At 46.1% G+C, this 16,775-nt stretch overlaps 1 long non-coding RNA gene across 1 annotated transcript in view; it reads left to right on the forward strand.

Annotated features, from left to right (window-relative positions):
• The first annotated feature begins 2,439 nt into the window (after positions 1–2,439).
• LOC119399449 (uncharacterized) overlaps positions 2,440–16,775 on the forward strand; it is a 30,352-nt gene continuing 16,016 nt past the window's right edge. The window contains exons 1-2 of the long non-coding RNA XR_005184865.2: positions 2,440–2,533; positions 4,179–4,279. This is a non-coding gene — a long non-coding RNA (uncharacterized LOC119399449). The remainder of the gene's footprint in view (positions 2,534–4,178; positions 4,280–16,775) is intronic.

The following is a 16,775-nucleotide window of genomic DNA, read 5'->3' on the forward strand; positions in this document are numbered from 1 at the left end:
TTCGCGCCTTAAAACTTCAAATATGTGTAACCAACAAGCCCAGTCTGCCATTCTCACATCGTATCAGTTCAACGGTTCATAAGTAAATCATTGCATTATTATTTTATATTTGCATATTTTGCGCTTCGTTATGTTTTTCTCATGCACTGATATTTCTTTAAACTACACGATTACCTCTCATCATGATTACCTCTGCACTTTGCTCGCTATTGCACCAAATGAAAATCGTGTTTCTCATATGTGTGTACGTCAAAGGGCCTACACTTTTCAGTGTGTTCGATTTTTTTAATTTTTGATTTCTAAAGTTTACAATGAACTATTGTGTCTAGTCGTGCACACACTGTGAATTCTTCCTTTCTGTTCTCCTGAACTTGTATCGTGCCCCATTACATGCAAATCTTGAGATTTGGAAACAGAGAAATAAAAAGGGGTTACAGAAACGTTGTGGGTGGATTCATCCTTTATGCTCTACCACATGCTGGCTGCGGGCAAACACGAATTCGCGGCCAAGCACAGCACGCGTGCGAGCGCACGCGAACAAAAAAAAAACCCCGGCGCGCGTCATGGAAGAGGAGAAAAAGAAAGAGCACAAAAAAGAAAAAGAAAACGGCGGGCGGAGAGGGAGGAAGAGGGGTGGAGGCGAGCGGCTGTTTTTACTGTTGCCCTGACGACGTAAGAAACGTAATCGCTACGACAGCCGCTACTGCTTGGCGACCTTCCTCAAGGGGCGTAACTCAATGCCGCTCTCGGCGCTTGCGTCGGCGGAGCGTTTCAATTTCGCGTTCCTATGGGAGGTATACGAAGAGACCCACCAGTGGTGCGAGCTGCTCCTCCAGGTCTGCTGCGCACCTGCCATTCATCTGTGCGAGAGAGAAGTGCAGGATATTCTCCGTTCTAATCTTCAGTAGTTTCTCGCCCACAGTGTGAATACTACGCCTATTCGGATATATCAGTTGGTCGTCTCTACTTAAAATATTACGTTTCTCTGAGCAATGATATCGGCATCTTTCGTGAAACTGGCCAGCGAGCTCAAGTTCTCGACCGAAAACCAGTGGCACGAACTCGTGTCTGTATGGAAAAATCAGCACCTAAAGTACGCAAATGGCATCCAACGTCACGTAAAAGAGTAAATGCGATTGCATGGGGAATTTATATAGACTTTTTCTGCGAGGGACAGGGAGGCTGTGCGCGGAGCTTAGACCTATTATAAGGTCATAGGCAGTGCACAGCAACTATCTCTTTGGAACGCGCTGAACAAGTTGGACGAACGACCTTTGTCGGAGGAAAGAATTCTATGCCACCGACAAGACACAACGTCACAGAAGAAGGCCATGCAAGCGCTACTGCGCTTCTTGCGATCGACCGGCCTTTTTGAACGATTGTAAGAACTTCGTCCCTGTGTGTGTTGTTTTTTATCTTGTGTGTGTACGTGCGTTTTTTTTTCCTCCTATTTTTCCCCCCTCTCTCTCTAGACCCTCTTCCTTGCCCCTATTTCCCCTCCCCAGTGCTGGGTAGCAAACCAGATGCTAATATCTGGTTAACCTCCCGGCCTTCCTTTTTTCATTCTCTCTCTCTCTTAAAGAAAAAAAAAGGTGTCCTTTGACTCTGCTACACATGTGACTCACGCGTGTATGATTCTCTAAAAAACGCGCTAACTCTCTTTTAGAGAGCCGTACGTCCCACGACTCTCCTAAAGAGTGTCAACGTGGCTCTCTAAAGAGAGTTATACATGTGAGTGTCACGTATGTAACAAAGAAGATTCAAATGACACCTTTTTTTTCGTAGAGTGTTGGCACAATGGTGATTTCCGCAAATGGCTCTCATGCGGCGAGACATTGTATGTCCACACAAACATCAAAGCTTTTGTTGTCCGACTATCGTTTCATTAGTCCCTGCAAAGCGATGTTCTGGAAAGTAGCTTATCATGTCGCATGATTACAGTGTTACAAAAATTTCGAGACCTCTGGGAAACGCCCAATGCTCAGAGACAACAATTCGTGTACAGCCGCTGTTGCTTATGAACTAAGGACAACGCTGTAAAAGCCGACTGCACTTGTGTCATTTCATTCAGCGGAGCAGTTGGCTTCACTGTCTACAGCTTGATCACTCTGGTACTACTCGATCCTACAGGCTCAGTAGTACCAGGTGGGCCAGTGACAGCCGCTGGTGCCACCTTTAGAAAATGAGGCATACGGTAGTTATTTATAGGCATTGCTAAGCCGTTGTGCTTCCATGATTTCAAGTGCACGACTTTAATGTGTCAAGTGCAGGGTAATGGCCTCATCAGTCATTTCGACATCAACAAAATGGCGTAGGCCGAACGCACGTCACCCAGATGTGGACCTTTTTCCCATTAGGATACCTTCACGTACAAGCTGTAAACAATAGCCAGAAAAACGTTATAGGAAATTTTCCGAGAGGCCCTATTCACTATCTCTCAGCAGGAGTATAAATATCCACACTGAAAGTCGAACTAAGGAGAAGTGGATGTGAACAGCATTATTCTTCAGAATCAAACGAGAGGGAAATCAGGGTAAGTATTCTTGAAATAAGAAACGAGGAACATCAGCAAAGCTGGTTTCCGATTCTATGACGATGGCAAATTCGTTCTGAGCCATATATGCACTCAGAACGAAGATTGTAGGTGGTTACTGTTGTAGGTTATTTTCGCTTTCCGTGATCAAGCAACTTGGCCTTCAATTTTACTTTTCGCGAGAAAACGTTTGCCAGTACTTCATGCGAATGCAATACCTGTAATGATGATGTCTTTACTGGAAGCAAACAATTGGAGGACGCCTGAGCTTCCCCTTCAAGAGTAGAACGCGATAGCTTTATCGAGCCCCTTGAGCACCCCCTGAAAACGTGCCGCGAGGAAAGGATCGTTTGCGCACATAAAGAAGGGCCGTTTCAAACTATCGCAGATTGCATATTGGAAGTAGATCTGCGGAGTGCCCACTACGCCTAATTCTTTCTTTTGCAAATCTGCGAAGTACCCACTACACGTCTGTGAGGTGCCACGTACACCGGCGCACTTTGTAAAGGTTGGGCAGCTTTAAACCTCTCACTCCTTACACATTTCACATCCTTGGCTCCCGAAGCGATTCTACGATTCTGCCACGCTATATTACATGCGTTAGACGGCTCCCACTACATGACAATCTTGTAACTTATTTTTATGAAGCACTTGAAAGCACCGGCGTGGCTGAGTCATAGAACACCTGCTTACCACTTACCACGCAGGAGGCCTGGGTTCGAATTACTCGGAGGCAAGTTTTCTTTTATGATTGATCTATTTGCATCTCTCGAATTGTCGCTCACGGACAACGCTGATTTGCCGCTCTCAACCAATCACGCCGGCGCCGAAATTTATGCTAAATGAGCTCATTAACGCTATCACGTTAATCGGCGATTCGATGCCTTTGTGCTCCCCTTGCTTGTCCTAGAAGCAATGTTGGGCATAGAGAGCGGCTGCAATTGTCTAAGCATGTTCACGCTTGAAAAGTGGCGAAATTCTCATATGACCATCTGTTGCTACTTTGAGGTGCTTCCTATTACTTTAACCACATGAAAAATGCTCTATTCAAGTCGAAAATTCTCCTTACGCAACAGAATTTACATACTGAGTTTCAAGACAGTGTTCGTAAACCATCATGTTAACCTGAGAGTCCATAATTACAGTCGCAGACACTGCTTGTCGGTGCGTACGTAAAGAGTATCTTCATGTCGCATTTAAATTTCTGAGATTTTCGCTACAGTATATTTATCATCTGTTTTTCTTAGTAGTTAACTAATTGGTGGTACTTAAACTAAAATCTTAGCTAGGTATAGTTCAGTATTAGAGGAATACGAGGGAGAATAGCCACCCACCTGTTTATAGAACAAACCTTCCAATGGATCAAGCCAAATTTTTCTACTCTTCATTCTCGGAAATCCATAGGGATTTCCACCCATCTGTAGCTTTGCGCAGCAGATGAGTGGTTGACGATTAGCTCTTTCGTATTGATCTCTCTGCCTTTGCAGAATTTTCGCAGACCTTTCTGCACCTTTGTTTACCTCAAAATTGATATGTCTAACGTGATTTACTACCACCATATTCATAATATGATGTAAATGCGATAACCATGGCAAAGTGCAAGGAACTGTATTTCACACATTCTTGTAACCTTCATCATTGGCAGTGTTGCGAAGATGATAAAACTAGCTACTTTTATCATGATGATCCCACTATATTACACTTTCGATCCGAACAGTAAAATAGGCAAGCTGGAATTCGTAAACGGTAAGTTATTTCACAACAATCACAAGCTATCGCTCTCATACGTACATTTTGTGTCCTTTTCGACTGTTCTTCATATTTATTTCATTTATGAGTACCTTACAGGGCCCTCGTGGGGCATTGTTAAGATGGGCAATGCAGGACGTAGAAAATAGAGATAAATATACATAGGTGAAATATTGATCATTACAGAAGACGTAAAAGAACACACCAACATAGAAACGCAAAATATACTAAAGAAGCAAAGTGTAGCGTATGAAGGCGTTACACAAACCATAACATAAAAGTAACTGATTAAACAGCAACAGACAGACAGACAGACAATAAACTTTAATGTTAAACAGCAACAGCTTAACAAAAAAACCACACATATCCACGAAGTGAATGATGATGAGTGGGCGACGCATTGGCGATCGTTCGGTAACCGTGAATCCCCCGTGACATTGCCCACTCGCGCATCTAAGTGAGTCACAAAGCATGTGTACAGTTATATATACAGTGAAACCTCGGTGATACGAATCTCACGGGACCACCAAAAATATTCGTATCATCTGAAATTCGTATCACCAGAAAGCATGGAAAATTTGCATGCGATAAAAGAAAGCTGGGGTACCTTTTCATTTATTGTTTTTCAGGGCCGCAGCAACGTCAGAAAGAACCCTGAATGATTGTCAGTTAAGTTTTTAGATTTCGGCAATCATACCAGCGCTATTAAATATACGGCCCGTACGCGTGTATTTAATTAATGAACCAGGTGCGTTGTGACCCGCGACAGCAGTAGCCCTTTCCAAATGGTAGTATGCTTTTTTGCATTACGCCAATGCACTGCAGCGAAAGTAACTAAAGAAGCTCTTTGACGCGATGGATCAAGGCCACAAAATTACAGAACCACGGTCCTGTGCTAGGAGCTGGCTCGCCAAGTTCTTAAGCTGGAGCAAAGTCCCGCGCCGTAAGCGTAACCTTAGTTTCAGAGGCGACCGCTACAGGCGCAGCTCGCGCCAAAGAGAAGTCTTCTTCCTCTTGTTCTTCGAGCGCCTTGGTGATGACATTAACGTAGGCAAAACTACATTTCCTCGATTTCCTCGACCACACGTTCGGCCACAGCTGCAAGGTCTGCGACCGCTTGTGGTTCGACAACAACCTGACCACAATCGCCACTATTACAACGTGTGACGTCTTTATATGACAGTAGAGTAATTGTACGGAGCATTCACGGTTTACCCGATTATCTCCCAGCCAGCTCCTCAGTCATCATTCACTTCGTGTATATGGCCGGATTTTTATGATTTTGTTATTGCGGAGATGTTGAGGATGCTTTTTGGGAGACTTACGGCCATGCCCGCACAAGTGCGACCTCAACGGTTGCGCATGTTGACGTTGTGAGGCCTGACTCCTTCGCCAACACAGTCCTCGCCTTCTTTCGATCCTCCTCCACCTTTCATAGGATGTCTGACGCACGAGGCAGGCACGTGTAAACACAGTACAACGACAGCAGCCCACGTCGATGCGTTAGAAAAAGAAGCATGGCGCTAATGTCCTATGTATTCTAAACGCGCAGGCACACGGAGGCACATAAGAGCCTCAAAGATTCGCGCAGACAATTTCGGAAGCCGTGACGCGTCTCTGAAGGTTTATTTTGACCGCAAGAAGAGTGTTTTTCTTACACCGTGATTCTGACGGTTTGGCGGTGCGGCGCACATGCCCACGCTTGCGTTCCTGCGCTCGCACGTGCTTGGCGGGTGTTCCGCGACAGCGCAGACAGCACCTTTTCGTACCTGGGCGACAGCGTACGTTTGTATCAAACGTCGCTGGGTCAAAACCGGTTCGCAACAACCGTACTCCATTACATTGCAGGCCAATGGGCCCTGGCTGGGACCAACGAAAAATTCGTATCACCCCGAAATTCGTATGAGCTGTGTTCGTATCACCGAGGTTTCACTGTAATGTATTTTATTGGTCATAACTGCTATGTCGTGCCAGTTGTGGATTCCGTTTTGCCTTCATTATTACTGCTTTACGGTCCGTGAAATGTAGAGCTAATGGTTCTTCACTCGGATCTAGTCTGAAGTTGGCAATGACGAAGTCGCGCTGTGCCGCGCCCGAGGACGGCCTATTTTGGGACCATTTGCGCATCATGCGCGCTCTGTAGAAGGTTTTGCGCATGTTGTCACCTGTTAATCGATGCGCATGTTTTCGAGCAGCTTTCGAGCGGCCCCGCGCTGGGTGCGGCCTGGTTTTAAACCACATGGTTGCTATGCTCGCTCTGTAGATGGTTTATGGACAGCTGTTTTGCACCTGCGCTTCGGCTATAAACTACAGCGGACGGACGGACATTGTGAGGTCTTAAGGTGCTTGGCCCCTAAGAACGAAAAGTGCCGAAAGCGTTTACGCAGCAGAGAAGAAGACAAGGACGGAACTTCTGATAATATATTTGGCATGGTTGGTTCTCAAGTACTTCCTCCAAGGGCGCTTTAAAGGCTCAACCAGTTTTCCAAGTATTCATCGAATGACCTCACTATAGGAGTTTTTTCCTTGATGAATCGATTACCGCAAAAAATTCTCGAACCCCTCAAGAAAGAGCTTAGTTACAGGAATTGGTCGCGCGCAGCATGTGTTTTCTGTGTTCTCGCTTCCCGGCAAGCGCGCTGGAATCTGCACAGGGAGGGGTGGCAGAAAGAGCATACGTCAGTACGCGCGATCAAGCGGTATCGCTCTCTCACATTGTGATTCGTGTGCGCGAGTGTGGCTGACAGTGCAATGTTAGCAGACTGTGAGCACAGCACCCCTTGGCAAGGAACGCATCGGATCCAAACGCCGTTCTTGATTTAGGTCGTCCATTTGCCAATAGCATGCCATCTGTTTTTCGCCGTCAAATGTCAAGCGCCAGAAGCTCCGACGAGTAAGCGCAGGGATCGTTATGAAAAGAGGGCGCCTTAGAATAAGGCCGCTTCGCGCCCCGTTTCGAAACTCCCCTTGCTGCGCACGGCTGCAAGATATGTATGAGCTGCTCATAGCAGTGTGCTATCGGCAGGGTGTGTTTTCTCGCCAAGCCATAGGGGTGTCTCATGACCACTTTAAAGGTCGTGCAAATGGCCCCTACGATGTTTCGAAAAGATTTTAATTTTCGAAGTTTGCGCTTCTGGCTTACACGTCCTTAATTTTATAGAGCTATACTTTGCACAAACGCTTAGTCAGCTGTCGAGGAATGAGACTTTTTTGGCAGCTCATCTACGCTACTGTTAAATGCGAAGCACTTCTCAGTGATTCACAGGCATCTATCTATCTATCTATCTATCTATCTATCTATCTATCTATCTATCTATCTATCTATCTATCTATCTATCTATCTATCTATCTATCTATCTATCTATCTATCTATCTATCTATCTATCTATCTATCTATCTATCTATCTATCTATCTATCTGCCTACGTGTTGGCACTCTCGTGGTGGTCTCCCTAGGTTTGCACATGCGAAAATTCGCATAGCAGGAGGTGAATGTCTGAGAAACATGGTTCGCAGATCGTGACATGCATAACGTGACCTTGCTGTCGTGTACGTCATGAAATCCTTTCCACCACTCACATGCGTTCCATACGCACATATCACTGTCCAAAGTGTGTGGGTATGCGCCACAGGTGATTCACAGTCCATATCAACCCAGACTTTAGAAATCACGCGATAGTGTGAAGGCTCCCGTGTCTCAGAGAATCCGATGTCGGGGTCGGCCGTGTTCTCTATGGGTTAAATATCCCGATGGAAGCAAAGAATACAAATTTCGGCTGGAGTAGGAACCGAACCCAGGCATTCTGCATGACATTCATGTATTCTACCACAGAGCCACGCCAGCGCATCCAACTGTGTCGGAAAAATACCCCATGAAGCATCATGTCAGTAGAAGGCCGACCGGGGTTGCAGAGTCGGCTGTCCGCTTTTGTATCAATGTAACAGACATTCGATATCTATGGCTGCTCAAGCCACAGTTAAGCGTAACGCGAACATTGCTACAACCGCTACGTAGGATATGCGCATCAACACCCATCAGCGTGCACTTCTTGGCGATGAAACTGACGGCTGTGTCTTAACGTGTGTGCCGACGCTACGTCGGACCATGAACTACCGTTTACACGCCAGTACACTCCGAGTGCCTGTTAAGCACACGGTATGCCAACAAGTACTCAAGTTTCATCACGACCTAGAACCACCTCGTTACGGTGACATCAAAGCGAAAAATTCGGCATAGGCTGCTAATGGCTGTCTGCTTCACGTGGAATCGATTCCCACAGTTCGTTGGATCTGCCGGATATTTATATTTTCTTGATATATAGTCTAATGATGACACGCGCAAGCGGTTAGTTCTTCTAGAAACACTAAAAAGATTGCATGCATCTTTTCACTATGTGTTGTTAAAACAGAGAATTTGTCGAGTTTACACCCAGGAGATATTGTGTACGTCGCATGTGTGACGTCAGGCCAATTTTTTCGTGTGTATTTATATTGGAATCCGAGTCAATATCACTCCACCCTCGCTAGCTCCATTGTAAACATGTTATACGAAACCGTTGCAAACTCTCATAGCTGCCCTGAATCAACCAAAGGAAGACGCAGTTTTCTCTTTGAGGCCATTCATTGTGTACTGTTGGGGACATGTAGCGAAAACTGTGCGTACTTCCTGTAGTATTGACCAACCGAGCTGTTGAATATCGGATAAGCCCCTTTAGTCGCGGACAGAAGTCATCATCATCATGAACCGGCACGCGCTCTTTCGTACTGCCAATCATCTTCTGCTTTGTCCACAGAAAACGTGTGCTAATTTGTCCGGCCTGGCATACATTGACTTTGAAGGGCGAGAGAACAAGTAGAGAGAGAGAAAGAAAAATAATTTTTTCGCGCGGAAATGTTCTTGGCGAGATGGGATTGCTACACGTTAGCAGGCCTATCCAGGCACGCTAGCAGAGCATAGCGTAGTATAGCAAAGGGGTGAGAAAGGGAAGTGAAGGTGAGGAGAAGGGAAAAAAGAAGGGCAACGGCACCAGCTGCGTTGTTTCCTCACTCCTCGCACCATTACTTAGTACGTAACTGCCCCAATTTCGTTTGCTCCGAAAATAAACATGCCTTCTTTCTCTCCACATTCAAGGGTTACACTTCCGCTTAGTCACTTTTCCTCCGGTGATCGGTTAAGAAAATAAAGTGCATTGTTTATAGTCTTTTGAATGAATACTTATGCCCTATGTAGTTTACTGAAAAGGTTAAGTTATGTAGATTAAATACCCTCGTTTACTGAGCACTCATCGAGGCGGTGTTTTACAGAAGAATTAGGAAAGTTTTCAAAAAATGCGGAAAAGTCTGCGCTTGCAAGCGGACGGGTCGTTTTATGGCTCAAGTGCGCACAGTATTTTAGAAGCCTCTGCCAACAGGTACCTCACAAAATCATAATTCAAACGTTCTTGAAAGCTTTGTATAAACAATACCGACGGTTTCGCGAGTGAGGGGAGCTAGGTGTGGACGAAGGGAACTTTAACTGCCCTGCAAATGATGCTAGTTGTCATTGTTTGGCCATATTAGTTCATCGCTTCGTGAATAACTAAACGTGTAAATTGGCTTCTGGAATAAATCGACGCAAAACAAATTACCAGCCAATTCTCCCAAAACATGATGCACGTCATTGTTTTCATCGGTGTCAGTCGCGGGCGAAATAAGATACCAAGTTTACATTTGCCCGAAAATAAGCAAGCCGAAGGTAATCCTAATGTGATGGCAAAGAATGAAGCTCACGTGCCACTTACCGCCTTTTCCACAATTTATGCATACAAAATATTTGTCACTATCCAAGTGCGCTTTAAAAACGTCAGAAAATGTGCCTGTGGAGCTCGAATGATAAATTGCAATGGCAGAAAACGTTACGGCATCTGTGTTCGTGTGTCTGTTAAGTAGTACCATAAGTTAATATTCCCCTTTCGTTCGCTGGAATGTGGGCTACTTTTCAGCGTAAGTTAAGAAGGGTGAGTAATATGAAAAGAATGTTTTATAGTGCGCTGTTTGCACGTCACTGAAATTCTGAATGCAATAGCTCTGAACATCTTCATTCGACATTGGAATTTTATGTCAAGTGGTGCGAAATCTCAAAAGACATTTGGCAAGGTTACTGTTCAAGGTATACGTAATATTAAATCTGTTACGGACGTTGTATGTGAGTAAAGAAAATATGGTTTTGGTTGCTTCTAGGAAAAACCCGGCAGGTGATTTTTGTTCTCGATCAAGATAAAACGCCAAACATTTCAAAAACCATGGCTGATCCCTCCGTCATAGGAATCGGTATAACACGAAAGTGAAACGTGTCTTCACAGAAGTTCTGCTTATCGTGTAGTGATATATGAGAGCCTCTACAATGTCTACTGGTGTTTGGCAGCTATAACACCGTTTCACGTCGATGCACCCATGTTGACGCCTAGTGGCATGACTCAATCGCGACGACTAACGCCCATGATCATAAATAAACCGTTGTGGTAGCTGAATTTGTGAACATGTATTTGGACACAGCGAATCGTGACTCCCGCGTAAGGATGGCATCAACAGGCTCGTAATCAACACTGATACCCCATATGTACTTCTTCAAAACGTCGCCAATTAAGAAGAGAAGCGGCACGGTGTGCGCTTACTAGTAATGGGTTACCGACGCCTGCGTTCATCCATACACCACCACACTGCGCTTCAGCAACAAGGAAGGCAGGCTTTCGTAGCTTGAGCCGCAAACCGGTGCGTTCCGTTGGCCTCCGTCTCGCTCCACCAAGGCACGACACTCGCCCGTTGAAATCGTGTCATTTTTGCAACGCGTATTGCAGCAATTTGGTTAGTCGGTGCTCTCGCAATCGAAGTAGTCGGCGGCGGAAAACTCCCGTTGGTGCATGTGGAAGCTGCACTACTCCGATTAGCCGGCGCACGCTAAAACGAAACGATAGGCAAAATAACGTAACTGCGTCTAGCTTCCCTCGGCGACGCCAATGCGGCCAGTGTCCCTCGCTGGTATCCAGACGCTTTAACCATGGCCTCCGGTAACGCGCGCAATCTTGGAGTAAGCGCTAGTTAGTGTCGATCGTGACGCATCACTTCTTTTCACATCTCACAAACGGCGGCACCACCCCGCACCGCCCCGCCTACCTACACCGCCAACAGAGGGCACCGTGCGAAAGATGTGTGAAAGATATAAGGCGCGTTCGTGGAGTGTCCGTCATCGGCGAAGTTGGCTTAGTTGGTTGAGCGTCGGGCGCTTACTGTCGCGGCCGCAAGGATGTGGGTTCGATTCCCAGTGGCAGGTCTTTCTCTTAGCTTTTCTTTCTCACCCCTTGGCGTCCATTTTATCAACGCCATAACCGTGACGGAAGTACTTGGTGGATACCGGCATGAAACACTTTCGTGTTAAAATATCTGGAAGATGTTCTTTTTTATTGTGAGGAGGATGAGGGAAAGAAGGATGGGAGAGGGTGAAACATAGCACAGCTGTGTATGGAATAGTATGAATAGGGGTGGGAAAGGGATGCGAGGCCGACGAGGAAGGAAAGGCAACTACATCCGCTGTTTTCGCAGTCTTCGCACCAGTAGAGCGTGGCTGCAGCATTTTTAAAGACGATAGTCTTTCTTGGGGAACTTAAACGCAGAAATTTTGGTCTGTCTGTCTTTCTGTTTGTCGGCACGTCCCTCGATTCAGCCACTCGGCCAAAGTTGAACCCCTTGCACAAGGGCCAGCCATCGTGAACGGCTCACTAGGTTCATACTTGTCTACATGGTTGATCAAAAAGCAAACATTACGCATATCTGAGGCCCAACATCACTAGATAAGTATTAGGTGGTGTGTTCCTTTAATAGAAAATACATAGATACGTAATTCTAGAGACCCTAGTTTCTTAAGCTGCGCTGAAAATGCGACTGCGCCGAAACTTGGCTTCCACCGTGCCCTCTGCGCGAGCTCATTGTTGTGTTTCGGTTTCAGTTCAGTATTGCACTGTACGAGTGCCATGGGGCGCCGCTCTGGCATTCCTGCTTTACCCAGGCGACGTGAATATAAAAGAGTGTGTGGAGAGTACTCGTTGAGTGCGGACGTTTCTTCTGCTTCGGCGCTTCGCGCCAACCCGCGTGTTCGGGCTGGCTGGCGTCCCCGCCGGTCGCGTTGGTCACCGCCGGTCTTGCCTGCTGCTGCGCCGGGACTACCAGCCCGCAACACAGCATTCACGTTTCCCGACGTATTGCCAGATGGCGTTCATATCTCACGCAGTGCCTCTTCTATCGTCTTTACACGACATTTGCAGCGAAGCACGCATATACGCGGCCAATTTTTTTTCCTCGTTTAGAACTTGTCCGCTCCATCTGACAAGACTGTTGCACAGGGTGGAATCTACGTGGTGTAAGCAGGCTGCACGATCGGAGGCATTGCGAGCTTTCTGCATGTCACCCTGGTTTGCATTGCCTCCGTGATCGGCCCATTTTTGAGAAAGCGACAAAGTTATCCGATGACATCGTCATGTGACACCATTTTATGATACGTCATCTTGACGGCGCAAATATTGGCGATCTGTGACGTCATTATGACGCCACATTGTGGCATCATCACGTAATGACGATTTTCGCATCGCTCGTGTTGACGCCGCTGAAGGTCAATTTTCGCGTTTGCTGAGGCATCTGAAGCTTCCGCCTTTCATTGCTCTTTGTAATTTATTGAAGAGAATGTGAAAGTATGATATGTTTTCTCCTGACCATTGAGTTGAACTGTTTGTTCAACCACACCATCTGAGCCTGAAACTACTTCTGTGGCTGCAGCAACAGCGAATTGAACAGGAGGTGACCATCCTGTTCAATTCGCTGTTGCTGCTGCCACAGAAGTATTGTTTTTTTGCAATTTATGGTGAGACTGAAACTTGTTAGGCGATGCCGATGTGTGGCGATCTTGCGAAGCGCATTGATGCAATTGAAGCGAAGTTCAGCAACGCGACCGACCGTCTGGCTCATGATGTGTTCGGTAAAGTTTTCTTGAGAATGCAATCTTCAGGAATTGACGTTAAGGAACTCAAAAACGAGATTGACGATTTAAAACAGAGCATGGAAATCCTGAATGGCATCGTTGAGACACTGCGCTCAGAAAAAGCGGTACTTGCCGCCGATAACATAATACTGTTGAACGAAAACGAGTTGCTCTCAAAAAAGGTTCAAGAACTTGAACAGTACTCCAGAATCAACAACGTAGAAATCAAGGGCATTCCCTGCGCGCAAGGGGAAGGCTGTGTAGCGATCTTGCAAAAAGTTGGCAATACTCTAGGTTGCCCTCTTGTGCCCTCTGACCTTGACATTGTGTACCGGGTCGCGACGAAAGTCAAGGAAAAAAAAGAATGTAATTGCAAGGTTTTGCTCGCGTTCGAAGAAAAATGATTTCACTTCTAAGGCACGTAAAGCTAAGTTGTGTCTTGGCAATCTTGGTATCTCTTCCGCAATCAACAGCCCTATGTATGTGAATGACCACCTACCGCCATCGAATAAATCATTATTCACCAAGGCTCTAACTCTAAAGAAAGCCAATAATTGGAAATTCTTATGGACAGAGAATTGTGCAATTAAACCAGGAAAACTACCGACAGTCAGGTTAACCGCATAGCCAAGGAATCTGACCTCTCTTTTATAATCTAGATATCCATTTTTTTGTTGTTTACGCGTACGCTGTTGTTTTTTCCCCATCGCTGCATCTGAGTCACCATGCCAATGTACCTAAACACTTCCGAGTTGGATCAATTTCTATTAACGCGACAGCGTTAGAGAGCTCGGGTCGCAGAAATTCCGGTGTCAGCGTGGGTGTTGGCACCGTTGGTTGTGAGCGAAAAATCGAGAAAGAAGCAAATCAAATAAAGAATAAAACCTTCGGTCCCATTCAGGATCGAACCCGGGCCGTTCGCGTGGCAAGCAGGTGTCCTACCACAAAGCCACGATGTTACTTGCAGCTGCTTTGGAAAAAAAAAACCCTACATAAATGCCATGTAGTAAAAGGAGTCTCCCTAACGCATTTTGTTCGGCAGGTGTCACGACGAAAACGAGCCCATTCGGCGATTTGTAGGCGCATTTGGGAGGCCATCAAACAACGTCGAAAAAGGCCGGGATAGTGCAGCCATCGCCGCTAAAGAACTTTGAAACAGCTCTAAAAATGGACAACTATGTCCATCTAGCGGAAAACATATCAAGCCAACGCCGGCTTGCGGAGGCGTTGATCAAGCAAACAGCGAACTCTAGATAATGTGCTGCCATCTGTGAGGCATTGTGAGACTCTTCATGGCCTCCGAGATGGCGAGCGCGCGGCGTATATCTTGGGGGCCATGCAACTCTTGCTTTAGAAAAAAAAGCCTGTACCATTCGCGCGCGCGCGCTCGTGTGTGTGTCTGTGTGCGTGTATGTGTAACGATACACATTAATAAGTATGCACTTAGTGGTTGAAGTGCGCACTAGGCGCCGGATTTCGCTATCGCGTTCAACTCCTAAAGACGAGGCTTAAGGGTCCCCCAATTTTTAACAGCTCATGTTCACTTATTCATTTCAATGCACGTAGTATACGTAAACATTATGACGACATTCAAAATCTTCTTTCAACACTCACAAAGCCGTTTCCTATCATTTGTATCACCGAAACTTGGCTTTTTTTCGACGCTGATAAAAATCTTTTCGGCTTCCCCAACTACTCATCTGAATACGCACACAGACCATCAAGCAATCATGGTGGAGCGGCCATCTATGTATTATCAAACCTGGCGTTGAAACGACGGCATGACCTTGCACTAAAGTTACCTAACTGTGAAGCCGCATGGGTAGAATTCGATCATTCGTTGCTTAAAGGGGTACTGACACAAAATTTCGCGGCCGAGATAGCCTGCTGGATCGATTCCCATGTGCGTGCGTGTACCATCTGCAAAATATCGACAGCGAATAAAGCTTGGAAGGTATTTTATATGAATTTCGAAGTTCGCGAGCGCGATCCAGCATTATAGGCCGCACCTAGTGCACTGACAACCTCGGAGGTGACCCGAGGTGACCCCCCTACTTCCCCTACGTAACCGTTGCAGCCGGTACAAGTTATGATGACGTCGTAGCCGCCATTTCTGTCTTGACGCGCTTCCCGACGAATCGCTCCTCGCCAGCGGGTCAAACCTGAAGTGATTCGCCACGTCGAAAATTTCTTCCATCCCCGCCGCAAGAAAATCGTCGCCATCAGACGACGATGAGCCCGACGACGACAGACCGCGCGGAAATGCGTCACTGTTCTGTGTGCTCACGTGACCGAGCGTTTCACTCGCTAGGTGGTGATAGTTGCACCCGGCGGCTTGTCGTTTTTGGAGCTCTGTCAAACCGAAACTGAGGCTGTGTCGGTAATGAGGAGGTTATAATTAATTACCTGTCGCGCGCTGCAGCAAACGATGTGCCGTGTTATGACTAACATGCCCCCAGCAACACATTGCAGCAAAAAAACGCGGGGCGAAAATTTTTGTGTCGGGACTCCTTTAACATCGACAAGAAAAACTTTATTTTGGGTTGTATTTATCGTTCGCTCTCTACCTCCATTGCTGATTTTCGCAGCGCCTTAGATAGTGTGCTTGAATCACTATCATCAGAAAATAAAAATGTAGTTATCGTTGGTGACATGAATGTTAACCTGCTTTATACCTCGTCCGCTAACTTCACAACATATTCTACTTGCCATCACAGTTATGGTTACGAATGCCTAAGTACTCAAGCTACACGTCTTTCTCATGAAGGCGGAAGCTCACTGATTGACCATACGCTTGTAGCGCCACTGACATCGACGGGATGGCACAGTGAAGAAAGAAGAGGTCGGAGGTGACCTCGTGCGGCGCGGCAGCAAGGCTGGCGCGAGGGGCGCAGAAAAATAAAGAAAAAGTTAGTTGGTTTTAGGCTTCGGCGCTAGACGGACGTGTCGAGTCGTTTTCTTATGTGTGCTCCACACGCTATCTAACCTTTTGGTCCCTCCTGAAGCAGGCATTCTTACCAGTGATATCACCGACCATTATCCATTATTCTTAAAACTATTTCAACTCCCCTTTGCCGTTCTGCATGCTTTCACAAACTTGTTTTGGATAAGAAAGCACTTATCGAGACCATTACAAAATCAGACTGGCTCGCTGTAATAGAAACCAATGACCCTGAAGAAGCATTCTCGCGCTTTTTATCTTTACTTTTACATTACTTCCATTCCCATTCGCATACAAAAAATGCAAGAAGGTCATTGCGTCACCTCAAAACCCATGGCTAACTGATAAACTAGTTAAAGCAATGCGCAGACGCGAGAATCTTTACAAAAAAACCAAAAACCAGCATTTCAATATCAAGCTCAGAGCAAGGCACAAGAAATACTGTAACGATCTCTGTCCGCAGTTAAAAAGTGCAAAAAGAAAATACTTCGCACAGAAAATATTGGAATGTGGGAATAACTCAGATAAAAATGGAAATTAGTAAAT

Source organism: Rhipicephalus sanguineus, chromosome 7 (assembly GCF_013339695.2).
Source record: "Rhipicephalus sanguineus isolate Rsan-2018 chromosome 7, BIME_Rsan_1.4, whole genome shotgun sequence".
In the NCBI taxonomy this organism is placed as follows: Eukaryota; Metazoa; Arthropoda; class Arachnida; order Ixodida; family Ixodidae; genus Rhipicephalus; species Rhipicephalus sanguineus.